We start from the raw sequence: 26,611 nt of genomic DNA on the forward strand, positions 1-26,611 counted from the left end.
ATCTGAAAATTGTAAACATTTAAAATCTGCATAATATCCAATTTGATGTTTTACCTGTTGCCATTTCCAGGATATTACATTGTGAAATTAAGCCAGCACTTTATGATCCTGTGTGGATGTGTGTGTATGTATAAGCAGATACATATTTGGAATTAATGGACTCCTAGAAATCAGAGATGGATTAGGCCTAATGAGCTGTTCAGAAGAATTATTTAGTGTATATTTCATATCTCTATTCAGTAATCAAACCTACACACGGTGTATGCTAAGAAGGTGAGGTTTTTACCTTTTGTCCTAGTCTTTGGATTGTCTCCATTTCTGCCTGAAATTTGAGCATTGCACCCCTAGAGCATTTTGCACCAACTTTATTAAGCATTCAGTTTGACATTTCCCTGCCCTTAGGGTTATCTTTGGTATTGAAAAAATAGTTGCTTTGCTTGTTATCATTAATGTATAATTAGTAATTGGTGCCGGGCTCCGCGGATCCCACCGGGACTCGGGGCGGCTCAGAGCAGGTGGTGGTAGTCGTCTGAGACTGAGTCCTGCCCTCTCCCCAGGCCCTTCCAGTCTCTGGGAGAGACAGGCCTGACCTTCAGAGTGTACTGAGTGCAAGACTTGGAGAGTTAGCCTAGATGAAGGGCTCTGTGTATCTAAATTTTTATCCAAAGCACATGACTTCCCTGCTGCCTTCTGTGTTCACCTAGGACACAGGTGTGCTGTGCTGGAGCTGGGGATCTTCCTGCTGGATGGCCCCATGAACTTGGTGGTTGCCCACTCTGGTTCCTATTAGCCCTTCGAGCCTCAATTTCCGGCAGACCTTCAAAATTCCATTCACAGTATGGTTTTCCCTACTACCTAAAAGCAAGAATGAAAGATGAGATATTTGTTTTTTGTTTTTGTTTTTGTTTTTTTATATTATTTTTTATTATATTATGTTAGTCACCATACTGTACATCCCTGGTTTTTGATGTAGTGTTCCATGATTCATTACTTGCGAATGACACCCAGTGCTCCATGCAATACGTGCCCTCCTTACTACCCATCACCAGCCTATCCCGTTCCCCCACCCCCTCCCCTCTGAGGCCCTCAGTTTGTTCGTATGGAAGGTTTAACTTTTTGAAGCTGTAACAGAAATATGTAATGATGGGACTTTGAAGGAAACCCCAGAGGTGGGTTAACACGTGGTCAGCCTCCAATAAGCGGATGCCTACCCTGTGAATTTTCTTTGTAGCTTGTTTAGAGATAATACATAAATACAGATCCTAAACATACAGACTCAACGCTTGCTAGTCTACATAAAGCACTCTGATTGAGAATTATTCTGGAGTGGGAATAAAGGGAGTCTGGAGTTGGGACCTCAGCTGTGAAATGATTAACCTCTCTGAGCCTTTATTTTCTTATCTGTGAAACATGGCTGAATAACACCTTAATACCTACCTGACAGAGCTCTCTTAAGAATGAAATAATAATAACAACAACAAAACATAGCATCATTAGCAGCATTTAGTATGAGCCCTCCCATCTTTTAATAATCATAATTATTTATAATAATTATATAAGATAACTTGTAAAATCTCAATTATTGTTCCTGGCATATAGTAAGCATTAAACATGTTATATTTTATCCATAATATATTAAGTTAGCAAAAAAAAAAAGGAAGTTAAAACTATCACAGATGGGAGATTGATGGAAGGTAGGCTGTCCTGTCCCTGTTGTCTCTTGCCCAGAATTCCTGACACAAACCTGTTCTGTTGCTTTTGTCTTTTGTCCTGCTACCAAAGTACCCTTCAGGTGCTCCTGCACACGTTCTCCGTGGCTCATTTAACCTGATCGCTTTTTCCATACCCTTCTCCGCTATTCTTTCTTTCTCTCCTCTCTCCGAAGCCCAAGTCCGTGGAAATCCTACAAGACAGCATAATCTCCTTCAAACCTCTTACTTACCCAGGTTCCCATAGTTTGTTGCTTATGACCAATGTGTCTTTTGTTCAACAAATAATTATTCAACATCTGCTCAGGGCCAAACATCCTTCTAGACCCTCGGGCATGTGGGGGCAATGAACAAAGAAGTGGCTATCTAAATGTCAGGTAGTAATGTACATTCTCAAAAAGAAAGCAGGCAGGTAAGGGGATGGACACATGAAGAGTAGGTGCTAATTTAGTCACACAGGTTGGGGGAGGTCTTCTAAGGCAGGGCTTTTGGGTGAAATCTGATGAAGGGAGGGAGTGAGTGTGTGTGTACATTTGAGGAAGGACACAGCAGGGAGAAACACAGCAGGTACAGAGGCGCAGGGGTAGAAACAGCTTGATTTGCACAGACCATGGAGAGGAGGGCAGAGCCAAGGCCAGGCCACTTGGCTGCAGTGACCATAGTGACCCCTTTGGATTTTATTCTTAGTCCTATGGAAGCTACTAGAACAGTTTGATCATTTGGGGGGCTATGTATTATTTTTTTCATTTTTCTGTATTTTATTATTATTTTCATGCCCTACCCTTATTTGATTTTAAGTTCTTAGGAGCAAAGACCATGTTTGATGTATTTCTGTGTGTCACTGACAGGACAGAGCCCCTAACATTGGCTAAATGCACCTGCTCTGAGCTCCCACAGTGACCTGAGCCACCTCATCTAATCAGCACTTACCATAATTATGGAAAAGCTCTTTTTCTGTCTGTCTTCAGTTAGGCTTACATTGATCCACCAAGTATGAAGCCAGTTCCAACTGTTACATTGTGCGGATTTGGAATTTCCCTGATGGATCATGAAATTCCCCTGGAGTACAAGTCCATCGGCTTCCTTGGGTGAATAGACAGTCCTCCTTCCCCAGACTTCCATTTTCATTTATGATCAAAGGCTCAGCCACATTGCCAGGCCCCTGTTGCTCCTGGTCTTTTAATGGTTGAAACTGATGAAATGTCCTGAACGAACGATCTGAAATAAAAGCTTCAGAAGAGAGGCCATAAACTATGACTCTTATGTTATTATTTAATTAAACATTTTTTTTCATTACTTAAAAAAGGTAAATAATTACTGTTCATTTTGCTTTATTATTATTGCCTTAGTGTGCTGGATTGTTTAATCTTACAGTATATGTCTATAGTATTTTGGATCTGTATTTCTCTATAATTACTGGTGAATTGCAGATAAAATATTAATTAAACATATTCCTGTTTTTAAGGAAATATTTACATATAGTTCCGGTCCAAAATGCATTTCGAACTTTTCTATTAACTATTTTGGTCACCAAGTCCTTTTCTACTAGAAATTGGAGATGTTTGGGACAAGTCACGATGAGGTTATGGTGGGAGCACGTGGGCGGTGGTGAAGAAATGTGTTACCAGTTGCCTCGTGATTGGTCCTCCTTCCTCTGTATCCATGTTGGAACTTCCAGCGCCTCATCCCGGGCTTGGCTCATGGTAGGCCCTCAATACATGCTGATGAAATGTTTATTTCAGTAACAGAGTATTTCACAAATACTAAGAACCAAATATGTATTAGTTTCCTTTTATTACGAAATATTTTATACCTCAACAAGTGTATAACATATCAATATGTATAAAAACATAACAGACTGGTTAAGTTAATTCCGAGATAACGTATGATTTTTGGTGCTATTGTAAATGGAATGGATTCCCTAATTTCTCTTTCTTCAGTCTCATTGTTCGTGTTTAGAAATGCAACTGATTTCTGACCATTGATATTGTATCCCGCCACATTACTGAATTGCTCTATAACTTCTAGTAGTTTAGGGGTGGAGTTTTTTGGGTTTTCCATATAGAGTATCATGTCATCTGCGAAGAGAGACATTTTGACTTCTTCTTTGCCGATTTGGATACCTTTTATCCCTTTTTGTTGTCTGATTGCTGTTGCAAGGACTTCTAGTACTATGTTGAATAATAGTGGCGAGAGTGGGCATCCTTGTCGTGTTCCTGATCTTAAGGGAAAGGCTTCCAGCTTTTCCCCATTGAGAATGATATTCGCTGTAGGCTTTTCATAGATGGTTTTTATGAAATTGAGGAATGTATCCTCTATCCCTACACTCTGAAGGGTTTTAATCAGCAAAGGATGCGGTATTTTGCCAAATGCTTTTTCTGCATCAATTGAGAGGATCATATGGTTCTTGAGTCTTTTCTTGTTGATATGATCTATCACACTGATCGATTTACGAATGTTGAACCACCCTTGCATCCCAGGGATGAATCCCACTTGGTCGTGATGGATAATCCTTTTAATGTACCGTTGGATCCTATTAGCTAGGATCTTGTTGAGAATTTGGTGTCCATATTCATCAGGGATATCAGTCTGTAATTCTCCTTTTTGATTGGGTCTTTGCCTGGTTTGGGGATCAAGGTAATACTGGCCTCATAGAATGAGTTTAGTAGTTTTCCTTCTGTTTCTATTTTTTGAAACAGCTTCAGGAGAATAGGTATTATTTCTTCTTTGAATGTTTGGTAGAATTCCCCGGAGAATCCATCACGCCAGTCAGAATGGCAAAAATTAACAAGGCAGGAAACAACAAATGTTGGAGAGGATGTGGAGAAAGGGGTTCCCTCTTACATTGTTGGTGGGAATGCACGTTGGTACAGCCACCTTGGAAAACAGTGTGGAGGTCCCTTAAAAAGTTAAAAATTGAGCTTCCCTATGATCCAGCAATTACACTACTGGGTAATTACCCCAAAGATACAGACGTAGTGAAGAGAAGGGCCATATGCACCCCAATGTTCATAGCAGCATTGTCCACAATAGCCAAATTGTGGAAGGAGCCGAGTTGCCCTTCAACACATGACTGGATTAAGAAGATGTGGTCCATATATACAATGGAATATTACTCAGCCATCAAAAAGAACAATTTCACAACATTTGCAGCAACATGAACAGGACTGGAGGAGATAATGTTAAGCGAAATAAGTCAAACAGAGAAAGACAATTATCATATGGTTTTGCTCATTTATGGAACACAAGAAGTAGGAAGATCATTAGGAGAAAAAAGGGAAGAAGGAAGGGGGGGATAAAAAGAAGGGGTAATGAACCATGAGAGACTATGGACTCTGGGCAACAAACTGAGGGCTTTAGAGGGGAGGGGGGTGGGGGATTGGGATAGGCTGGTGATGGGTATTAAGGAAGGCACATATTGCATGGAGCACTGGGTGTTATACGCAAGTAATGAATCATGGAACCTTACATTAAAAACTTGGGATGTACTGTATGGTGACTCACATAACATAATAAAAAATTTTTATAAAAAAAAAATAACAGACAGATCACCTATGTGCCCTTCACCTTCTCTAAAAAATAGAACCTTCCATTAGCTGTGAAGTCTTATATGTTTCCTCCTTATTTTACAACTTGTCTTCTCTGAGGAGCTGACCTCTGCCCTGAACTTTTTTATTATTTCCTTCTTTTCTTTAGAGCATTACCAAATATAAGCATTCTTAAATGATATATTGTCTATGCTAGTTTGCTCTTTTCTCCATTTTTTTGAAGACTTTATTTGAGAGAAAGAGTGTGAGAGAGAACGAGCACACTAGCATGAGTAGGGGGAAGGGCAGAGGGGGAAGGAGAAGGACAAGGTGACTCCGTGCTCAGCATGAAGCCTGATGTGGGGTGCGACCCCACGACCTGAGATCATGACCTGAGCTCAAATCAAGAGTCAGACACTTAACTGACCGAGCCACCCAGGTGCCCCTGCTTTCTTTTCTTTTGTTTTTTAATGTATACAAAGAAATTTTACTTATTGTCCTGCAAATGTTTTTCATTTAACATTATGTATTTTCAATTAACTGGTCTATAAGTCATCATCAAAAATGGTTCAGTGCCCTGTGAGTGTGAGGGTATGTGTGTATGTGTATGAGTGTATGTGTACAAACACCTGCTAAAAATATACACTAAAAGGCTCTTATATCAACACAGTAATGCTCATAAAGTTTCTGAGTAGTGGAATTACAGGTGACTTTGATTTTCTTCTTTTGTTTTCTATGATTACTAAAGTTTAATTTTTTATTTTTTTTTATGTTAAGTTAGGCACCATACAGTATATCATTAGTTTTTGATGTAGTGTTCCATGATTCATTAGTTGTGTATAACACCCAGTGCTCATCACAACACGTGTTCTCCTTAATACCCATCACCCGGCTCCCCCCCGCCAAAAGTTTTACTTTTCTAAAATCAGAAAGAGGTCAATGTTATAAAACCTAGTCAAAGTGAAACTAGGTTACCATTTGAACCCATACTGCTCTGATAGGTCTTGGGGTTTTTTGCACGAATGGTACCATGTGTAGGGCATTGTGCTATGCACTGTGTGGGCTACCGAGATCTACAAAGCACAGCTCCTGTCCTCGCTCAGCCTCCAGTCTGGCCAGGTAGAGCAAGCTTCAAAACGAGGGCCTCAGGAAGAGATTGGAGTGGGGGCCACCTGTAAACTGGGTTATGGGCAGGTGGCTTGGAGGAACATAGAAGGGACCCTGTGGGGTGTGGTGGAGGAGGCAAGAAGGGGGTACGTCTGTAAGGGCAGAGGGTGGCTGGGCTGGTGAGGCCAGAGTATGACACTGGCCTGGAGTGGCAAGAGGTCACTAACCAGAGCTGGCCCATTTCTGAAGACAGAGTAGCAAAGCGCTGGGCCTCCTGGCTGGTCCCTCCCCAGGGGTTGTGCCTACATCCATTTCAAATCTGAGTTTAGAACCGTCGAGGTCTGTCCGAGCACAGACTGAAAAATGCATGCTTTGTGTGGCAATGTTAGGTTTGATTATTTTTTTAAATTAATTTATGTGAGAGAGAGTGAGAGAGAGAGTGAGAGAGCAGGCATATGTATGTGAGTCGGGGGAGGGGCAGAGGAAGAGGGAGAGAATCTTCAAGCAGACTCCCTGCTGAGCAAGGACATCCCCCCCCCCCCCCCCCCCGAGATCATGACCTGAGACGAAATCAAGAGTTGGACTCCCAGCCAGCAGAGCCACTCAGGCACCCCTAGGTTTGGTTTTACTCAGGAATATTTAGTGGGTGCCGACCACGTACCAGGCACTATTCTAGGCACTGTGGAACATACTACAATTCCTGTCCTTGTGGAACATTCCTTCCAGGAGAATGAGACGTATCATGAATGAAATACATACACAATATGGAATATCATGGTACAGGCTGTGGAAAAGAAGAATGAATGAAGAGTGTGGGAGATGGACGCACAGAGGCCACAATTTCAAATAGGATGTCTAGACAAGGCCTCATTAATGACTCCTCGCTTATCTGTGTATTTTATTTTTAAATTTTTTTAAAGATTTATTTATTTATTAGAGAGAGAGAGAGCAAGCAGAGGGAGCAGCAGAGGGAGAGGGAGGAGCAGACTGCCGCTGGGCAGGGAGCCCGAAGCAGCCCTGGATCCCAGGACCCTGACATCAAAACCCGAGCCAACACCAGGAGTCCGAAGCTCAAACGACCGAGCCACCCAGGCGCCCCATTATCTGTGTATTTCAAATCGTGAACAGAAACATACACTGTTTTGACATGAGAAGAAACACATTGGAAAAAAAGACAATGGTTGAAGGCAATGTATGCTTTTTTCTGCATTGGGGGAAAGAGGCTCTACCAACAAGCTGTGTCAGAAATCCGGTTTCATGTCTAAAACCCTTTACAGCCAGGACGTTGATCTTCATTTATCACCCAAATTCTTCTTCCTCTATCTTAATTGCCCCTGTCAGAAAGAATAAAAAATGGAAACATTTCGTCCAGCTTCATCACGGCAAACCTGTCTCTGATCAACAGAAGAGGGAAGACGAGATGATGCCGACGGTGGTGATTATTCATATCTTAACGAGCACAGGCTCCTCACCAGTGGGCGCGGCCCGGAACAGGTCAGCGCTCACACCCTGCCCGCAGGAGGTTTCCAGAAGGCTGCTGAGTGCCAGTCAGAGGGGAACAGGTCCAGGCTGGTTACAACAGCCAGTCCTCAGGCAGCTCTGAGCCCTGGGGCCTGTGGAACCAAATTGCGTGGAGCGGTTTAACTGCCCGGACACTCCAAGCCTCTTAAAAGCAATGGCCGGTGAATAAGCCAGAAGTCATAAATAGATCAAGTAACAAGCAAATAATGGAATTAATAAATAGGGGAGCAGAGCCCGTGCTGTGAGCACCCGCTAGATCAAGAAATGTCAGCTTTTCTCTCAGCTTTTCCTCCACAGCGCCAACTGTCAGTAATTTAACTAACATTTTGTAAATAAATGTGGCACTCGGACAGCTGTCAGCGCGCCTGCTATAAACACTCCTTTTGTCACTGAAAGCTGGCAGTGCCGCGCTGTCTCTCCTGCAAGTGCGGCCGGCACTGCCAGTTGGCTTCGGGGCGCAGGCCTGTCAAGGGAGAGGCATGGGTGCCAGAGGCAGGAGGCAGGTGCCCCCCGCGTCCTGGGCGGGCCCCGCTGCTCTAGCCCCACGGGCTCTGCGGCCGGCTTGGCCCTTCGGTGACACTTGGCCGATTTGTGGGTCACTGCATTTTCATGCCTGTCCTGATGCCCAAGTTTTGACCGGGACGGTTGTTTTCCAAGCACATTGGTGTTTTAGTTGGGAATCCCAGGTCCCCGATCCCCTAGCTGCCCCCAGTGCATTTGCTCTACGTAAGTGAGGCATTTATTTATCGAGGTCAGAGATAGTGAGCTTGCTGTTTTCCACCCTAGCCGCTACGTGATTATTTGATGATACAGAGCCAGATTCTGCTCCCGCTGTAGCCTCCTCGGGTGCCTAAGACAAATGGCTCTGGACCCCGCGTTGACTCTCCCGGGCTTAATCACTGAGTTTTATTAAGTTAGTGCTTCCGTGTACCCTGTTTCCCTGCAAGACGCTTTCTCAAGCATTCCTAACCTATACCCAAGCAAAAGCGGAGGGAGAGGAAGAATCTTTCTTAATAGAAGAGTCCCAGGGGCAATAAATTTGGGTTATTGTAATATATATAATCTAGCTCAGTGAAGAGAAGGGTGTACTGGGTAATTAAATAGTCAGGGTATATTTAGTAAGAATAAAAATTCCAGCAAACACTCACTGAACTCTTTTTGTTGGCCTCGTTCCTTTGCTGCATGCTTTACCTAGTATCTCACTTAACCTTTGGAGATCTGTGATCACCACTGTGTTACAGGTGAGAGCCGGAGTGCAGAGGCTTTGAGGAACCCGCCCCAGGCCTTCCGCCCAAACTGCGGGAATGGGGTTTTGATCCCGGACAGCTAAGCCCAGGACCTGTGCTCTTGGCAGCTGGACCACACATCCCCATTTGTAGTCACCGTGTGAGCCGGGTATGGGATTACCAGTTCTAAAGAAGTTAGGACACAATAAAATAAGCCCCACACTGGAGCTGAGGAAGCAGCTTGGATCATTTTGCGATGAATGAGAAGGCTTTTTATAGTATTATGGCAACCTCTCAAGAACACCGTTCTTGGGTGCCTGGGTGGCTCAGATGGTTGAATGTCTGCCTTTGGCTCAGGTCATGATCCCAGGGTCCTGGGATCGAGTCTCACATCGGGCTCCCTGCTCAGCGGGAAGCCTGCTTCTCCTTCTCCCCCTGCGCCTTCCCCAGCTGTGCTCTCTCTCGCTCACTCTCTTCTCAAATAAATAAATAAAATCGTAAAAAAAAAAAAGAAAAGAAAGAAAAGAACACCTTTCCTTAGAGGATATCATAGGGTGATACAAGAGAATATAGCACAACAGTGAAGAGAATGGACTCTGGTGTTAGCTTAGAAATTTACTTCACCTCACTGGTAAAGTAAGGATAGCAATTAATGGAAACTACTTTGTAGGGATGTTTTGAGGATTAAAGAAAACAGTCCATATATAGTATTTAGCGATACCTAGCAAAGAGTAAATAGCCATTCTTTCATTGAAATATTTATTATGTGCATATAATGCGCCGTGGATTCTGTAGTGAGTAAGAGAGATATAATGTGTTCTTGGAGCTTATATTCTCTAGAGAAGACATGGTAAACAGACTTTTACAAATATATCAAATAGGACCAGGGGTGCCTGGGTGGCTTAGTTGGTTGAGAGTGTGACTCTTGGTTTTGGCTCAGGTCATGATCTCAGCGTCGTGAGATTGAGTCCCACTGAGGCTCTGGGCTCAGCGGGGGACGGGCGGGGGTCTCCTTGAAATTCTCTCCCTCTGCCCCTGCCCCGCTTGCGTGCGTGCGCTCTTTCTCTCTGTCTCTAAAATAAATAAATAAATCTTAAAAAAAAAAGAAATGGACCAAGTGATGTGATCCAGGCTGCCTGGGTGGCTTCTGTAGTTTGGTGACTTAGTGGCAGTTTCTCTAAGAGGAAGTGACATTTGAGCTGAGATCTAATTGGAGAGAAGGATGTGGGAGTAGAACTCTCCAGGCAAAGGGAACAAGCTTCATGTGTTGGAGGAAGAGGAAAGGGACCATTGTGTCCAAAGCAGAGTAGATAATGGGGAGAGAGATGCAGAAGGGGTGGGAGGGGTGAGACGGGCAGGGTTCTGAAAGACAGGTAACCTATCTGGGTCTCATTCCATTATACGAGAGGGAGCCGTCAGAGCATCTGAAAGAGAGCGGTGACAGGGCCTCAGTTCCTGGGTTACAACAAGATGGTGCTGGGTGGCCTTTTGGGGAGTGGTTTACAAGGCTGAGGGGTGGAAACTGTGATGCGTATGGAGATCATACAGGATCCAGGTGAGGGATGGCACAAAGTTGACAAACGGTGAAGGCGGTTTGATGTCTAACCAGGCAAAGCTGACAGAGTTAATATAAGGGTGTTTAGTGATTGCAATACCTGTGGTCTGTGCTCTTTGAAAATAACAGAATACTGATGGCTTTATTGGATTATCATTATTGAGGTATTTACATACGTAATGCATTATTTGTACTTTGAGATGTTCCCGGAGAATTATTTGCGACATTACTGATTTGAATTGAACATGGGTGTTCTGATTTGGAAAGTATTGCTCCCCACCTCTCACACCTAAAACCCACTCAGGGGTGCCTATTTTTGTTGTTGTTGTTGTTGTTGTTGTTACTAGCTTTCCCTGCTTTACTTGTAAGATTGAGGTCAGCATTAAATAATTAAAGAGAACAGAAGCAGGAGGGTATGAGAGGGAATTTGGTGAGGAAAGGAAAGCGGACACTGGAGGATTCCTTGGCTTAATTCACCAAATTCCCTCTGCAACCCTCCCATTTACTCCTAGGGCCAGATACATTTGCTGTGGACCTGGTATCGTCTTCCATAGGAGAGTGTATTTTAATTGGGGCCTCTTTCTCTAGTCCTCTTGCTGTAGAGTTTTAGTCCAAAATAATAGAGGATTTTCAGTCCTAGATTCAAGCCCTGTCTCATGCAGAATAAGGAACAAAGACTATGCAGACGAAGACAGTGACATATCTCACTTTTTAATAAAATACTGGCATTCACTATCATTAATACTGATATTTTGTTCTTATGCAAAATCAGCATTAAAGTACCAGTATTGTAATTTTGCTCAAGTATTGCAATAACTAGGAGTGATAAAAAGAGAGGAATCAAGGAAATCTTAGCTATATATGTATATATAGAGAGCAGATTCTTAAATATCTCATTAACTCCTAAGAGTGTCAATATAAAAACTGGTGTTCAGGATGATGAATCTGAGGCATCAACATTTTAAAATATATTAAATTACATTCCGCATACTCAGTCTCCTAAAGCGTTGAAGTGAGGCATATATTTGGAGCAATTTGTCATCAAAGTTGGTTAAAATTAAGATGATTATTTTGGCTCATATAGAATTAAATGTCAGTTTGTCTTGACATTTATTTATATGACACACTGCGTTCCTCTATATAATACCAGAAAACCGTGGTATCCCTGAGAAATGCATGTTTCTCATCTAAGAGTTTGAGTGTCTTTTAAGAAAGTACTGTTTTATTGGGTGTCTTTTTATCAAGTGTTGGCTGTAGCTACATGCTGGGTGGTCAGGCTAGCGGTCAAAGGAGCTGGTTCTCAAGATCAGCCACTGTTCTGGAAAGAAGACCCTCCCCGTGATCTATCAGTAGACAGAACCGAGGGGCGGGGAGATCAGATACAGCGTAAATACCCGGATTCATCAGTTGCCTGATCTATATACCAGATAGTGTCCCAAGTGTTTATGGCTATCTCATAACAACCTGGAGATAGATTCTCCTCTTATTCCCGCTTCTGAGGTAAGAAAAATGAGGCCCAGAGAAGTTAAATAGCAAGCCCAAGAAAATATGACTAGTAAGTAATGGAACCAAGTTTCTAATCCAGCCCCAAAGGAGATTCTTATCCTAGGTCCACAGGGAAAAGTCCAACCTACCTACTCTTTTCACTCTTTGGTTTTCAAGTGTGAAGCTGCAAAGCAAAGGAGCAAGAAGCAATGTTAGTCCCTGTCTAGAACTGTACCCGGCACGTCTTCTCCGTTATTCCTGAAGAAGCAGAAGCTTTGCATTTCCACTGAGGAGTAGAGTCAGCAGTTTATGTGTGTTTTTTTAATACCCTCTTAGCAATTAATTATTCCTTTTAATAAGCACAATGAAAAAGAATCGTTATTAGACTCGTGCTTTAATTGAATTAATAATGTATTCTGGCTATTAATGTTTTTTTAATATTCTGTGTATTATTTTTTGTTCTATTGGACAGATATGGCAGGGAGATAAAATGTGAGGCTACACGGGGCCGTGTGCAGAGAGCTCTCTGTGTAATGCAGGGGTTCTGACAGTGATCAGTATTAAGTGGGGGCACATTGCAGGGACAAGGTGTGAGATGTCGTCTTGCTTTGTCATCACTACAGAAGTGATTGAGGTCTTCTGGATAATTTCTTGGGCAGAGGTGAATGAAATCGCAAAGCCATTCATATATGATGCAGAATTCTTCACATGAGAGAATGGAGTCTATTCTCGTTTCTCTAGCTATGGACAAATCTAGGCAAGGGCATAATTGGTGCTTCGTGCCATGGTAATCTGGGCCTGGGTCTAACTATAGAAATAAATAATAATTTCTTTATGTCCAGTATTCTATTTGGAGACATAGCCCCCATGTTAGATTTATGATAAAGGGCATGACATGGTTTGAAGTTATTTTCTAAGGAACGTTCAGCAAAATGTCTCAAAGGGCAGAGAGAAGATGACATTCTTTCAGAGTCTGCATACCCTGTCCTCTGTACTTGACTGCTTTTTGTAAAAGATTACTGAGCCAGAGCTCAAAATAATGTCCATTATATCTGGATAATAATAGGCACCCTTGCTATCAATTTAGCTGGTGCACATTATTTGTTAATTCATTTATTCATTTATCTACCACACTGAGTGCTCACTGTGTGCTGAGTATTAGTTTAGGTAGTCGGGATACACAGGTGACCAGCTCAGTTTTTGCCTTCATGGAAGCTCACATTTTCATGGGAAAGCAAACAGATGATAAATGCAATTAAACAATGACCTGTTTTGATGAAAAAGAAAAGGAAAGAAAAGGAGCAGGTGATACGGCGGAAAGTAACTGGGGCAGAGTGGTCAGGAATGGACTCTCGAGATGGGCACAGTTGAGCTGAGCCTTGAAGACTGTGAAGGAGCCAGCCAGGCAGAGAGCCTGGAAGGAAGGGGAGAATTCTAATGAGCGGGAAAACAAGTAGGAAGCTTGTGTGGCTGCAGCCGTCTTGGCACGTTTGGGAAAGACAAAGGGAGTCACTGTGGCCTAGCATAATGGCCAGAGAGAGGGCAGTGGAGAGGTCAGGTAGGTGGGCAGGCAGCAGCCTGTGCCCTGCCTTGCTGGCCACAGTGCAGCCTTCGCACTTTCTCCGGGTGCAATGGGAAGGATTAGAGGTTTCAGGCAGGAGAATGGCTTGGTCGTGTGTATGTTTCTAAAACGCCCCAACTGCTCTGTGTACAATGCCAAGTGGGGGGGGGGTGACACCCATAAAACACTACTTTGGAGGTTCCTGTGCTCATGCCAGTGAGAAAGCCGTGGCAGCGTGGACAAGATGGTGAATATACAGGGAGGTAGAGGGGGAGGTCGGTATTTTAGAGGAGAACGATCGTGATGCTGGAGTTTGCAGCGAGAGAATGGAAGGAACCGAGGATGATTTCCAGGATTTGACATGAGCACTTGATGGACCACGATTCTTTTTACCAGCATGGAAAGACTGGAGAAGAAGTAGGTGGGGCGGGGGGAGGTGAGGAAGAAAGGACCATCCTGGGTAGACCGAATTTAAGATTTAGAATCAGGAGTTTTTAAGTGGGATGCATGATTGTGGGGCTCAGAGAAAACCTGAGAGTTGAGGATATAAACTTGGGAGAGATCAGCTTGTATTTGTTGTTAAAATCTTGAAACTGGACAAAATCACCAAAATAAGGAACTGGTAGAGCTGCAGAGCGGGATCAAGGATTGGAGCCCCAAGGCTTTGCAACAAAATTGGAGGGAGGAGGAGCCAAGAAAGCCGGCAGAGAGTCGAGAGCCAATCAGCTAGGGAGAAGCCCAGGAGGGCGTGGTTCAAAACATCGGAGGGAAGAAAAGGGTCTAAGGACAGAGTGACCAACTTCGCGGCTGAACGCAGTCACACCCTAAGTTCTGGAGACTGAGAAAAGAGGACTGTCCATACGACCGGGTAAGATGATGGTGTGGTGATCCTGGCAATATGGATTTCGAAGAGTAGTGGGGAAGGGGAGCAAAAAAATGATGGTAATTTCTGAGGAAAATCAAGTCAAGTCATTGTGTTGGTGTATGTATTCACACACATGCCAGGCAGAACCTGGCAGCACGCTGATGAGAAGGTTCCAGTAGAATCAACTGTGATCCCAAAGAGCAGAGATGTAAGCAAAGCGTAGGTAGAGGGCTGGTCTTTGCCGGAAGCAGGGGCAGGTCTTGGTGTGACAGCACTTCTGTGTGCTTCCTAAATTTTTCTTCCCTTAGGACCCCACCCCCATCAACCATTCCTGTAAACTGCTCAACTGGGACAACCGATTACATATTTTCATGAATTTTCCAACGGGTCGGTGGACGGTATGAGGAATTTAGCATCTGAAGCAAAGCGGGTTTTCAAGATTTCTCTTTTACTCCCTTGAACAAATGGTATCTCGCGGATATGGGGGAAATTAAAGAGAGTAGTAGGGACGGATGCCAGATTTGAGGAGGAGGAATGTGTGATTCAATGCCAGATGTGTGAGGATTGTTAAAAAATAAACCTCACCTGAAGATCTAGTTGGCTTTATTAAATGATTTGTGAATCAGGCAAAATCCCATCTAGCATGTAGAGGGGAACCCCCAAGAGTTGTTCAAAAATGGAAGGGTTTTGTGGGAAGGAGAGGAGGGCAAGATTTTATTAGCAAAACAAAAGAAAAGATCAGTTCTGGAAAGGTCATTTTACCTTAGAGGGAAGGGCAGGACAGCTAATCATGTAGATTACCTCATTTTCCTTTGTTGCTGGTGGTGGTGGTGGTGGTGGTGGTGGTGGTGGTGGTGGTGGTGGTGGTTATAGAGAGGATCCATGTGAAAATTCCTAACTGACCGGTTAAGACTAACTATATTTCTGGGGGAGGTTGAAACTGCAATTAGGTGTTAGATATTAAGCCCAGATATGGTGACTTGGTTTGGCATAAGTGACTCCATCTTGGGCCTGTGGTAGTCCTTTTAACAGGACAATGTCCTGTTTGATTTGAGGAGACCTAACATGGGTTACTTCATTACCCTGAAAACTCTCACCTGTGTCATCTCTTGTCTGAGTAGTTTTGTTCTATAGCTCTGAGCTGAACCAGAAGAAATCTGTTTTAAACTGGGCATAGAAGGCCTCATTTCAGAGAACCTTCTTCACTATTTTTAGCTTCATCGTAGACGATCCCAATATGGCATGGATGATTCTGAAGAGACCTGGTTTGTCTCTACACCCAGTCTCCAACCTGAGAACCTTACCAGGTGCTGCTCGATTACGATTTCTTATTTTCACTCTTAACCTGATGCAGCGTGCCACGTACCACTCCTGTGCAATTTCACTACAAACAAAACATTGTCATCTGTTCTCAGGAGCAGTTGATTGGGCAGGAAGAAAGTGGGGAGTGCTTTTAGGACATCAAACAAGTAAAGACATTAATTGATGTAATTTACTAGATAAATACTACAAAGTTTACTGCAGGGCGCCTGTGTTTACTTGGTTGTCCCAAGTGTTCTGCAAATCCTACCATGTATATATACAAGTGATTTCCGTGAGCAATGTACATATGATTGCCTGCCACTCCATTCGCAGGGAATGTGGACTAGACATAGTCCACTTGCGTTACAGAGGTGTAGACAAATGACTGTCCCAGGGCTTTCAGGAATGTTTCCTTTTTAAATAATTTTATCTTTTTTAATAATTCTTGTGTTCTTTCTGTTTCTAGGTAAGTTTAGTGGAGTGTTTGAGTCTAACATCAGACGGGTATAGCACTCTTTGTCCCCAACAAATGTTAAGTGTAAAAGAAGGATGGGTTGCTAAATCTTGCATGTAATCCTAATGTCGCTATATCCTGGAAACATGAAAATTATTTCGATAAATTATTTAAATAGACAATTACCTTTTTTTGAGGACAAAATCAGTTTATGAGCTGACATAATCAGTGACTTTTTAAAAAAAATGTCATTTATGAGTACAAATTACCAAAATATTTTAACAAAGTGGACCTATCCTGCCAAGTATATTAAATTTTCTCCTTAATTGATTCTATTGACCAGAAAGATAAGTTTGCATGACAGTGGGACTACAGCATGTGAAAGCCTTCAAGGGGCGAAGAAGGATACATTAGAGCATAAAAAGATGAGAGGCACATTTTGTAATCTCTCACACATATTTATTTGTATTTACGTATTTTTTAAAGGGCAATAATTCAAAAATCTGTTGCTTTGATTCCACTTAGTAGCTGGCATTTTTCCATTCTGTATCCATGGGGCGGAATAAAAACTCATTAGCCCGGGCTGTAGGTGCATCCCTGATCACTTCCCTGCTAGCCGCCCCCTACCCCCCTGGGAGTCAGGATGAGTCGGGATAACTCAAGGGAAAGAGCTCTTGGGACAAGAATTCAGATCCTGATTCTCCCCTCCTTGGCCCTGTGTGACTTTGGGCAAGTTAATTCATTACCTAGCTTCTGCTTTCTTACCTGTAATCATTTTTGTAAATGACGATTAAAGGAGGTAATGTGCACAACACAGGACTCAGTGCAAAGGCACGCAGCACATTGTCTTTCTGAGCCTTAGTATTGCCACCATCCCATGAGGTCAGTGCCTCTTCTACCTGGGGAAGAGGAGGAGCGGCTGACCTCACATGGAACAGGTGCTATGCAGGCTTCCTGCGGTACATGACCTCATGACTGTGAAGGTCACAGCTAATCAGCCTGAGATTCGGACCCAAGCCTTTCTGACTCCTATGTCCTTGCTGGTCTTCACGAAGCCATCCTGGGGGCCCAGACTGAAGAGGGACCAGTGGCTTCTTACATCTGTGTAGTGTTCTCCAGGCTTAAAGCATTCTCCTCTTCTCTTCCCTTGTCTTCTTCAGAGACTATCAGCACCTAGAGAGTGAGGGGTGTGTCTTTGATCCCTGCATCTCCAGAGCCTGGCGTGGTTCCTGGCCCGTAACATGGGGGAACAAACACAGGCTCAACGAGTCATAGACTTTTGCGTCTTGCTTATCACAAGCCTGTGCCGTGTCGGGAGGACGGGGATGAAACCTTCGAAGCACTTAACACAGCTCGAAAAATGCATGTTCTTATTGGCATCATTGGGGAACAGGTATAAATTACTTGGAGTGATCAAAACACAACCCTCCCCTCAAAAAAAAAAGACCTCACTAAATAATGTCTTTGGGCTCTCAACCCAATTCTTGTGCTTCCACTTGGTTTCATTGCCCTTCAGTCTAGGTGAAGTGTAGATCTATTCAAATGGGCAGGTGTTGGCGGGATAATAATCCGCATTAAAGAGCGCACGCAACGGTATTGAACATCATCCCATATTGTAACTGACTTTCCTTTCTGTCCTTGCTTCCTTTATCCCCTTCTTCCCCTTGCTTCTGCAGACATTTGTTGATTATCTATTTTATGGCAGGGTTTTATTATTTGCTGGAGATTTAAAAAGAATAAAGTAAAGAAAGCTATGATCTCATATGGAGATGGACACTCAAACAACGAACTCTAATATAAATGGAAAGCGGTATAGCAGAGACAGGGACGGAGCACTCTGTAAAAACAGAAGGGAGAGTGGATTAGTCGGGTAATGAGTCCCAGCTGCGATAACTAACAACTTCCAAATCCGAGTGAGCTAAGACAATACAAATTCATTTCTTACTCATAGTGGCCATTGCAGGTGACACAGCTCTCCTAGGTGACGACTTCCAGGTGATTCAGGGACCTGGGCTCTTTCCATCATGTTTAGAGTGGTGTCCTTGCTTCCATGCAAGTGGACAGGGGAGAGAGGGTAGAGAATCAGGCATGACCTTTTGGGGTCAGTCCTGGAAGTGGAGCTAGAACTGTAACATGTCCCCACTCAGATGCAAGGTGGCTGCGAAAAGGCATCCTTGCCGTGGGCCCCAGGGGCAAATGATAACAGACCGGTGGGCACAGACATTGTCTCTGCACAGAAAATAGTTCCTTCTGTTAAGAGGAAGAATGGAAGTCGGGGGATTCAAGAGGACTCTGCAGAGGGGGCCTCATTTGCCTCACCTCTTGATGACTGTCTAGGGTTTGGCCATGCAGGAACATTATAGGGCATTCCAGGCAGAGAGACTCATAAGACCTAAGCACACACCTGCGGATCTTTGTCCCACACTCAGCCCCACACTGTGGTGCTGTCAGGTGAAGAGGCATTTCTGGCAGCATTCTGTTATCACTGCATCCTCTTGTCCTCTTCTTGTCCTTGCCTTCCACCATCCCACCTGCTGGTGGCAATTTCCCATTTGGGTTACGTAGCGTCTAGACTCTTTTCCCATTAGGGCAGATTCTCTGGTTGTGTGGCGTGGAGGGGCCACGGGCCCATCTCCCCCGTGGAAGTTCTCTTCACACTTGCTTTCCCCCTTCTTGGCACTTAAGGTGTGGACACATGATCTAAGCTCAACCCAACAGAGGCCACATCCAAAATGTCAGCTAGGGACACAAAGAAGAAGGAGTAGCTGGCAGCCAGCAGTGCTTCCAGGGGTGGGCCAAGTAGTCTGTGTTTTAACGAATCCTTCAGGGGCTTCTGACGAGCATTGCTTTAACCTGTTGTTCCTCACCCGGTCCCCCTCAGTGGGAGATTTCTGATTCAGAGGGTCTGGGGTGGGGCCTGCTGGTCTAGGGACCACGCTGGGAGAGCCTCGGTGCTACTACCTTACCTCAAAAATATAAAGACTGCCACTGTATTACCCCAAACATAGAGAGGCTGCCCTCACATTACCTCAGAAATATAACAAATAGAACAAAGAGGGAAGGAGGACACAAATGGATAGACCCTCATGCCAGAATGGAAGAGAACAAAATGGGAGGCTCTGGGGTGCAACTCTCTGGCTCTCTTTCCCCTTTGTCCTCTGAGCACACTGCTCTCATTTCTGCCCAGCCCTGCCCATCCCACTGGCCCACTTCGCTTGGGTCAGACATTTTAGAAATGCAACTTTCTTTCCTTTTTTTCTGTACGGGTGCCAGTTCTGTCATTAGAAATACCTTGCCATGCTAAGGACCTCTCCTGGTCTCCATCCTGAGGCGGGCCCGGGCCCCCTGAGGGACTGGTGGGCTGCTGGCATTCATGGGGAGAATAGAAGAACTCGAGCTATTACTGGAATTTTCAAGATGTTAAGTAGTTAAAACAGAGTTCTGGTCCCTGGGGCTTGTTTGGCTATTTTATTATTTTCTTAATCTGTATAACCATCTAGAGAGTTTATAAATAATAGTCTAAAAAAAATTAAAAAAAAAAAGAAATACCTTGCCAAATTAGATCACAAATAAGCCCAGAATATCCTTCAAGATGCAGATAATCAAAGCGTAGTATCAGAAACTGATCATTCCCTCACACATCCATGGGGACGGCCCAGGGCTGCTCTCTTTACAGCCTGGCAGACATTCTAATTCTGACTCACATTTTTCTAAAAGGGAAAAAATTACCTGTTAGACAGATGCTCCTTAAAGAAGATTCTTTCTTAGAGGAACTTTATAAAAGCCACATTTGGGCGTTATTTGTGTGTGAAAATGGTACTCTTCCTGCTCATAAACTTTTCTGAAACAGTTTTTCTTTCCTCCCTCTTTTTTTTTTTTTTCTCTTTTTTTGTGGGAGCTTAGAAAAGGGCTGGTAATTTTCAAACGTCATCTGTGACACTGATACGCTTTTGGTAGCAGATAAATGCCACTGGCTGGTGTGAAGACAATTTGCCTGGAAAATATGAAGTGCTATATATCCAGAATTACTAGGCACAGAGTAAAACTCTCCATTTGTTAAAAAAAAAAAAATCACTGACTTGCCGTAGCTGAGTTCTGGGCTATGCTTTATTAATCCTTCTGTTCACATTGCATGGGACACAAGAGGCAGGGGCCGCTGGTCAGACATGAGTTCTTAATGAACTGTGTGTGGGGGGGGCCCTGTGTTGCAGGGGGGGATCCAGCTTGTTCTCTGCTTCACATACAAGGCATAGGGAACACACTAGGTAGTTTGAACGTACAACCCCCATCCCAGCTTTCCTTCCACACAAGGAACAATGGTATCAGCATGTAATCTCAGTATTTTGCCCTTGACATAAAATTCTGCCCGCTGCTCTGATATCCAGTAGCTCACTCCTCACTAATTTGAAATAGGTCCCGGTGGATTGGCATCCCCTCCATATGAATTGCAACATGCACTTCATCTCCTCCTGCTTAAAATGAGGATGAGCACACTTACAGCGTTTAAGAGTTGGAGGCTGCTTCAGGGATAGGTATTTGTAGTTTCATGAATTATTTATTTAAGCAAATGTATACAGAGCATTTATGTGTTGGAGTATATGCCTGATCACACTCGAAGGGGTGTCGTGGAAATGTATCATGCCACAGCATCACCATTTTGACATATGTAGTGTGTAGAGTCAGAACGCCGCTCCTGGGATAGAATAGGATTAGTTCAGTTTGGAGTCATTTGGCTCTCATGATGCAAGACTAAGTAAATGCGTTTTATCATCTCCCCTGTTGTGTAAGGATAAAGCCCAGCCTGGATCTATTTGGGCTTCATGCCTGGAGTTTTGAACTAAACACAGTCCCATTGGTGTGTTGTAGGATTTCATTGTTTTTGTTTTTATTTTGTTTTTCCCTTTCATCAAGCACAAATTCAGAGAAACAGCGGTATGTGCTTTAAAGGTTTACAGCGTTTTCCTTACAGGGAGATTCATAAAATAGTATAAATCAAGTCAGATTTTTAAATATTTGTGTAAGCAGAGGCTCTGCTTCCCCTGTTTCCTTAGGATCCCCTGTCACACACGTACACACACAGGCATGCACCACCAGGGGTCTGCTGTAACACTTAGCGATGCATTCAGGTGTTTAATTTGGAGCAGTACAGGAAGTGAGGGGCCTGAACGCCATCTCATCTGTGGGAACATCAGCCTGCAGTTTGCTCCAAACCCTTTACTCCATCGGGTGTGGAAATAGTTCTGGGGACAACTTCTTGACCCCTTGGACGTTCTCACCTCCTCCTTTCTGGTCCGTCGGAGGTTAAAGATGCAAGCGAGGGAATCTAGAATGAGCCCCTAACACATAGGCAAGCAGGCACTCCTCTCTGCAAAGACTTCAGAGGTAAACTAGCAAGAGTAAAAGCTTAACCAGATATTCGAGTTTGTACCTAAATACCCAATATTTCCAAAATCATTTGAGGAATTAACTCCAAAGTCAATCATCAGCCCGCTGGTGTGTGTCAAAAAGAAAGGGCAAATTGCATACATTCCTTGGTTAATTGCCCCTGTGAGGTACACTGAATTGTACGGTGACCTCCTGCACCTTTACTGATGCCCTCTAAAAGTCCCACATGGAAGGGTAAATATAATTGCTCGCTAAGATGCATCCATCCTGAAATCTCCGGGAGACAGAAATATTAAAATGAATAGATGGCGCCTGGCAGATCGCTTCCTGCCAGTGATAAGCAATCTTGCCTATTAAGTGTCTCCCAGTGCAGGCAGATACTTACATTCCATGCACGGTCACAGGCATGGCGTGGGATGATTGATTGAATATATCTATACTTTGTATACAGCTAATGAACTGGGGATGGTTGCTTAAAAGGAAGACTGATAGAACCCAGAAGTCTATAGCCAGATTCTGGCCAGAAGGAGGATGAGAAAGCGGTCCAGGGAATCAGAGTAAAGGGAGAGATAAATCAGGTAGATAGACATTATAAACAGGCCTGGGAAGCTGGGGCTTGCAGGCAGTGTGAGGGACTCTCGGGAAACGGGGAGAAATGAGGAAATGGAGCGCTGATGAATGCTTCACTGCCTTCCATCCTTAGCACGCTTGGGTTGAGCAACCATATGTGCTTTTTAAAAAAGAATCTTCTTTCTAAATCCTAGAAACATCCGCCTGAAAATATGGTAAAAATTGGACCAATGCCCTTCTTTGAGATGCGAGAAAGCAGCTAGGTAAAATGACTGGCTTCATAAGTTAAACGATCAGATTTCCTGATCTTTATTGTTCTTTAAAAGGGAAGTTTAACGTTTATTATTGTTGTCAGAAAAAATAAACAGGAACAGAAAAGCCCATGCTCATTGTGAACACCTGAATAGTTCAGTGTTTTTAGAAGGGCAAAGGGAAAGTTTCTTTGGAGGGGTCTTTCATTCTTCCTCCAGAGGAGTCCGTAAGTTTGTGTGTATTTTTATATTTATTTCTACCCAAGTGCAACGCATGCAATAAGAATTGTACACAAATAAAGTATGTTACGTGTATTGATCCTTTTATTTACAAACAGTGTATTGGCCATATGCAGCCTTGTTGGTATGAATAAATTAATCTTGCTCCTTCTAAGATGCCATGATGTATTTCACTAGTTCCTTATTGTTAATCTTCAAGATAAAACAGTCATTTTACCAGCAAATATGGGTTCATTTGGAAATGACAGAGAATTGCAATTCGGGACATGCCAAGTATGGCAAACCATCGGCAAGTCCCACAAACAAAGGAGAGGAATGTTATTTTATGGAGGAGAAGGAGGAATTTGGGAGGGATTGTTTTGAACATAAGTCCCTCGGAGAAAAGCAAGAGTTCAGAGTGATGACAGTTTCTCATTGCCTGAGCTGCAGGGGTAGTCAGTTTTTTATAGGAGATGCAATATACATCTTTCCCTGTTGGGGCCTGTAATTGATGATTCTTTCCTGTCGAGATTCTTTTGGGGTCTGTAATTGACACATCTGTTGTAGTCTGTGATTGACAATTATTTCTATCATTAATATTTGAGTGATAAGGCTTCCCCTTCTGTGCTCCCCCTTCTAGCTTCTGACTCCATTTTAGTGAGGTTTGCCTTTATTAATTTTCACATTACAAATTCACCTGCAAGTTATTTGTAGTTCTTCTGCTCTGCCAGCCGAGGCTATCAGGAACATCTTGGGGGATGCGTGTAAGTGTCTCTGTAATGCAAGCTCCTAGATATGGAATTGCTAGAACCAGAGGTACACAAATTAAAAGTCTGGGGAATATTGCACAACTGCCTAACAAAAAGGTTATTGCAATGTGCCATCCCACCAACTATGTGTAGAAGTTTCCAGAAAAGCTGGCCGGTAGTGGGTGTTTTCACACTTTTGACATTGTCAGACTGGTAGGTGAGAAATGTTTAATTTATATTTCTTTAATTATGGAGTTGAATATCTTTTCATACATTTACTGGGCATTTTTATTTCTTTTTCTCCGTATTGCTTCTTTATATTATTTGCCTGTTTTTTCTTTTTTTTTCATCTTTTTCTTTTTGACCTGTAAGAAGTATGAAACACGTTAAAGTACTTTGACCAAGCCAGGTATGTTATCAATTTCTGTCCAGTTGGTCGTTCACAATCTTATTTTTGTTTATCAAGTATATTTTTTTATATAAAATGTTTCATTTTTACGTAGTCAAAGTTACCTTTATGTCTTATGAACTCATGGTGAAAAAGATCTTGCCCCTCCCCATCCCAAGATTTTGAACAGTATGAATTATTTTCCTAATGGTTTGCATAATTGGAATTTTACATTTAAATCGTTGATCCATCTGAAATGTATTTTATGTTAGAGGGAGATCCAGTATTTTTCTTCTGTATAAACAGGTTTATAGTCCCAACATCATCTGTTAACTAAGCTATCTACCCCCACTGATTGGTAATGCCATCTTTTCTTGGAACCAATTCTGGACTCTTTTATTCCATTGATTTGTCAGGCTAACATTGAGTCAATTCTTTTTTTTTTTTTTTTTAAAGATTTTATTTATTTATTTTGAGCGAGAGAGTGGAAGACAGAGAGGGAGCACAGGCAGGAGGGAGAGGCACAGGGAGAGGGAGAACAGATTCCCCGCTGAGCAGAGAGCCAGACATGGGGCTCGATCCCAGGACTCTGGGATCATGACCTGAGATGAAGGCAGAGGCTTAACTGACTGAGCCACCCAGGTGTCCCAACACAGTCAATTCTGTGCTATTTTTAAGTATTATAGTTTTTTAAATGCTTTCAATACTTGTCCAGGAAATTTCCCCACATTAAGTATCCTCTCATTTTCCCTAATTGTCACCTGGGGGGCACACATCCATTCAATGTGTGGGTGCCCCCGCAGGATCCCCGATCGCCCTCTAGGTGTGCAGCTCTCCAGCTGAGACAGTGGACGTTCAGCTGGTGAACCCCAAAGGGCTTTCTTCAGCTTCCTTGGTAATAGGGCCCCCTTGGATGGAAAAGCTGTCAGGGCTCAAAGGCGGCGCTATGTTTTGTGGCTTCTCTTCTGCTTGTGGACTCCATGTGCAGCTGGTCGGAGCATGACTTCCTCCTTTTGGTTATGGTGTTTTTTTTTTTTTTTTTCTTTAGTACAATGCTCTCCTGTGTGATTTCTTCCCCTACCTGGCACTGACAAACTGGCTTTATCCTCATACTTGATTTTATTGTACATCCTCTCCTTGTGCGTTAAGGACAGATAGCGGCAGTGTCCACCTGCAGAATTCTCTTTGCCTGTGGAGCCAGGCGGTTCTGCATTCCTGTCAACCTGCCATTTCCTCGGGCGTGTGTCTGTGTGTCTTCTCTGAATCCCGGCCCCCGGTAGAGCTCCTGGCACACCGGCGTGCTCCAGAAGTGATTGATAAGGAAGAAAGGTCCAGAGGGAGGGAGGGGGAGAGGGACAAGATGATGCATGAATGCACCAAGCATTTGGAATGAATAGAACATCTGTCAGACGCAAGGGCCCTGAGGTCTGTTCTTAATTTGATCTTGTGATCTTGTTTTCGTGTTTTAGCACTCTGGGGTCTGGTTTCCTCACACATTGATACCGCTCAGTTACCCATATGGGGAGTAGTTAGTACACCCGTTAATAACATTGACTTTGGCATCAGTCAGATGCGAATGTAAGTAATGGCCATACCACCTACTGGGTTTTGAGTGGTGTAATTTACTTTTGTAAGCCTCAGTTTTTCCTCCTTCGATTATCAGTGAGGTTGAAATGGTAAGCATTAACATAGAGCCTGACACTTTGTGTCAGCAACTGATAAGTGTTAGCTCCTACTAATAGGATTTCTGTTATTATTACTATTATTATTATCATTACTGCTATGTAATTATCATCCAGTGATAAGATGATAAATGCAAGTATTTCTTTGGCCATAAGGCCATAGGCACTACACTGAGCAAGACAATACAATAAAAAAAAATATTAAGCCCAATGATGATTGTATCCAAAGATGTATTTCTGGGGAACTAACAAAACTTAGCCACTTTGCTTTACCAAAACATCGCTGTCCCTCTGATGATGGGTTGTTGTTAACCAGGAATTAGTGTAAAGCAGAAAGGTGACTTGTTTTGCATCTAGAAAGAATGATTGAAGGGAATTAATGCTGCCTGTTCCACGCTTCAGTCTCAGGGCCTTTGCACTTACTCTTTGCTCTGCCTGGAAAGGTCTTCCTCTCTGTATTTCAATGGCTTCTTTTCTTACTTCTTTCAGAAGAGCCATGTATCAGGGAGGCCTTTGCTGACCACCAGTGTCACACAGCACCACCACCCCGACCACGGGCAGTTCCTTAGCCCTTACTACCACCAGACATGTGCATGTACTTTTATCTTTTTAGTTTTATTTTATTGTGGGAAGAACATTTAACATGAGATCTACCCTCCTAACACGTGGTTAAGTGTACAATACAGTATTGTCAACTGTGGAACAATGGATCTCTAGAACTCATTCATCTTGTGCCATTGAGGCCTAATGCCTGCTGATTAGCAGCCCTGAATTTCCTCTTCCCCAGCCCCTGGCAATGTCCATTCTACTATCTGATTCTAAGAGTTTGCTTTCAATAAGTCATATAAGTATAATCAGTATTTGTCCCCCTGTAACTGGCTTATTTCACTTAGCATAGTGTCCTCTAGGTTCGTCCGTGTTGTCACAGATGACAGGATTTCCTTCTTTTTTCAAGGTTGGATACTATTCCATTGTATGTATATGCCACATTTTCTTTATTCATTCATCCATCAGTGGGCATTTAGGTTTTCTCCACATCATGGCTATCGGGCAGA

The 26,611-nt window shown here is 43.2% G+C and overlaps 1 protein-coding gene and 1 pseudogene across 6 annotated transcripts in view; one reads left to right on the forward strand and one right to left on the reverse strand.

Moving 5' to 3' along the window:
- NTM (neurotrimin) overlaps positions 1-26,611 on the forward strand; it is a 927,363-nt gene that overhangs the window by 548,065 nt on the left and 352,687 nt on the right. The window lies entirely within an intron of this gene.
- The window catches only part of LOC123001383 (ribosome biogenesis protein NSA2 homolog), a 92,276-nt pseudogene continuing 73,915 nt past the window's right edge, over positions 8,251-26,611 (reverse strand).

This window comes from Ursus arctos, unplaced genomic scaffold (assembly GCF_023065955.2).
Source record: "Ursus arctos isolate Adak ecotype North America unplaced genomic scaffold, UrsArc2.0 scaffold_22, whole genome shotgun sequence".
Taxonomy (NCBI): domain Eukaryota; kingdom Metazoa; phylum Chordata; class Mammalia; order Carnivora; family Ursidae; genus Ursus; species Ursus arctos.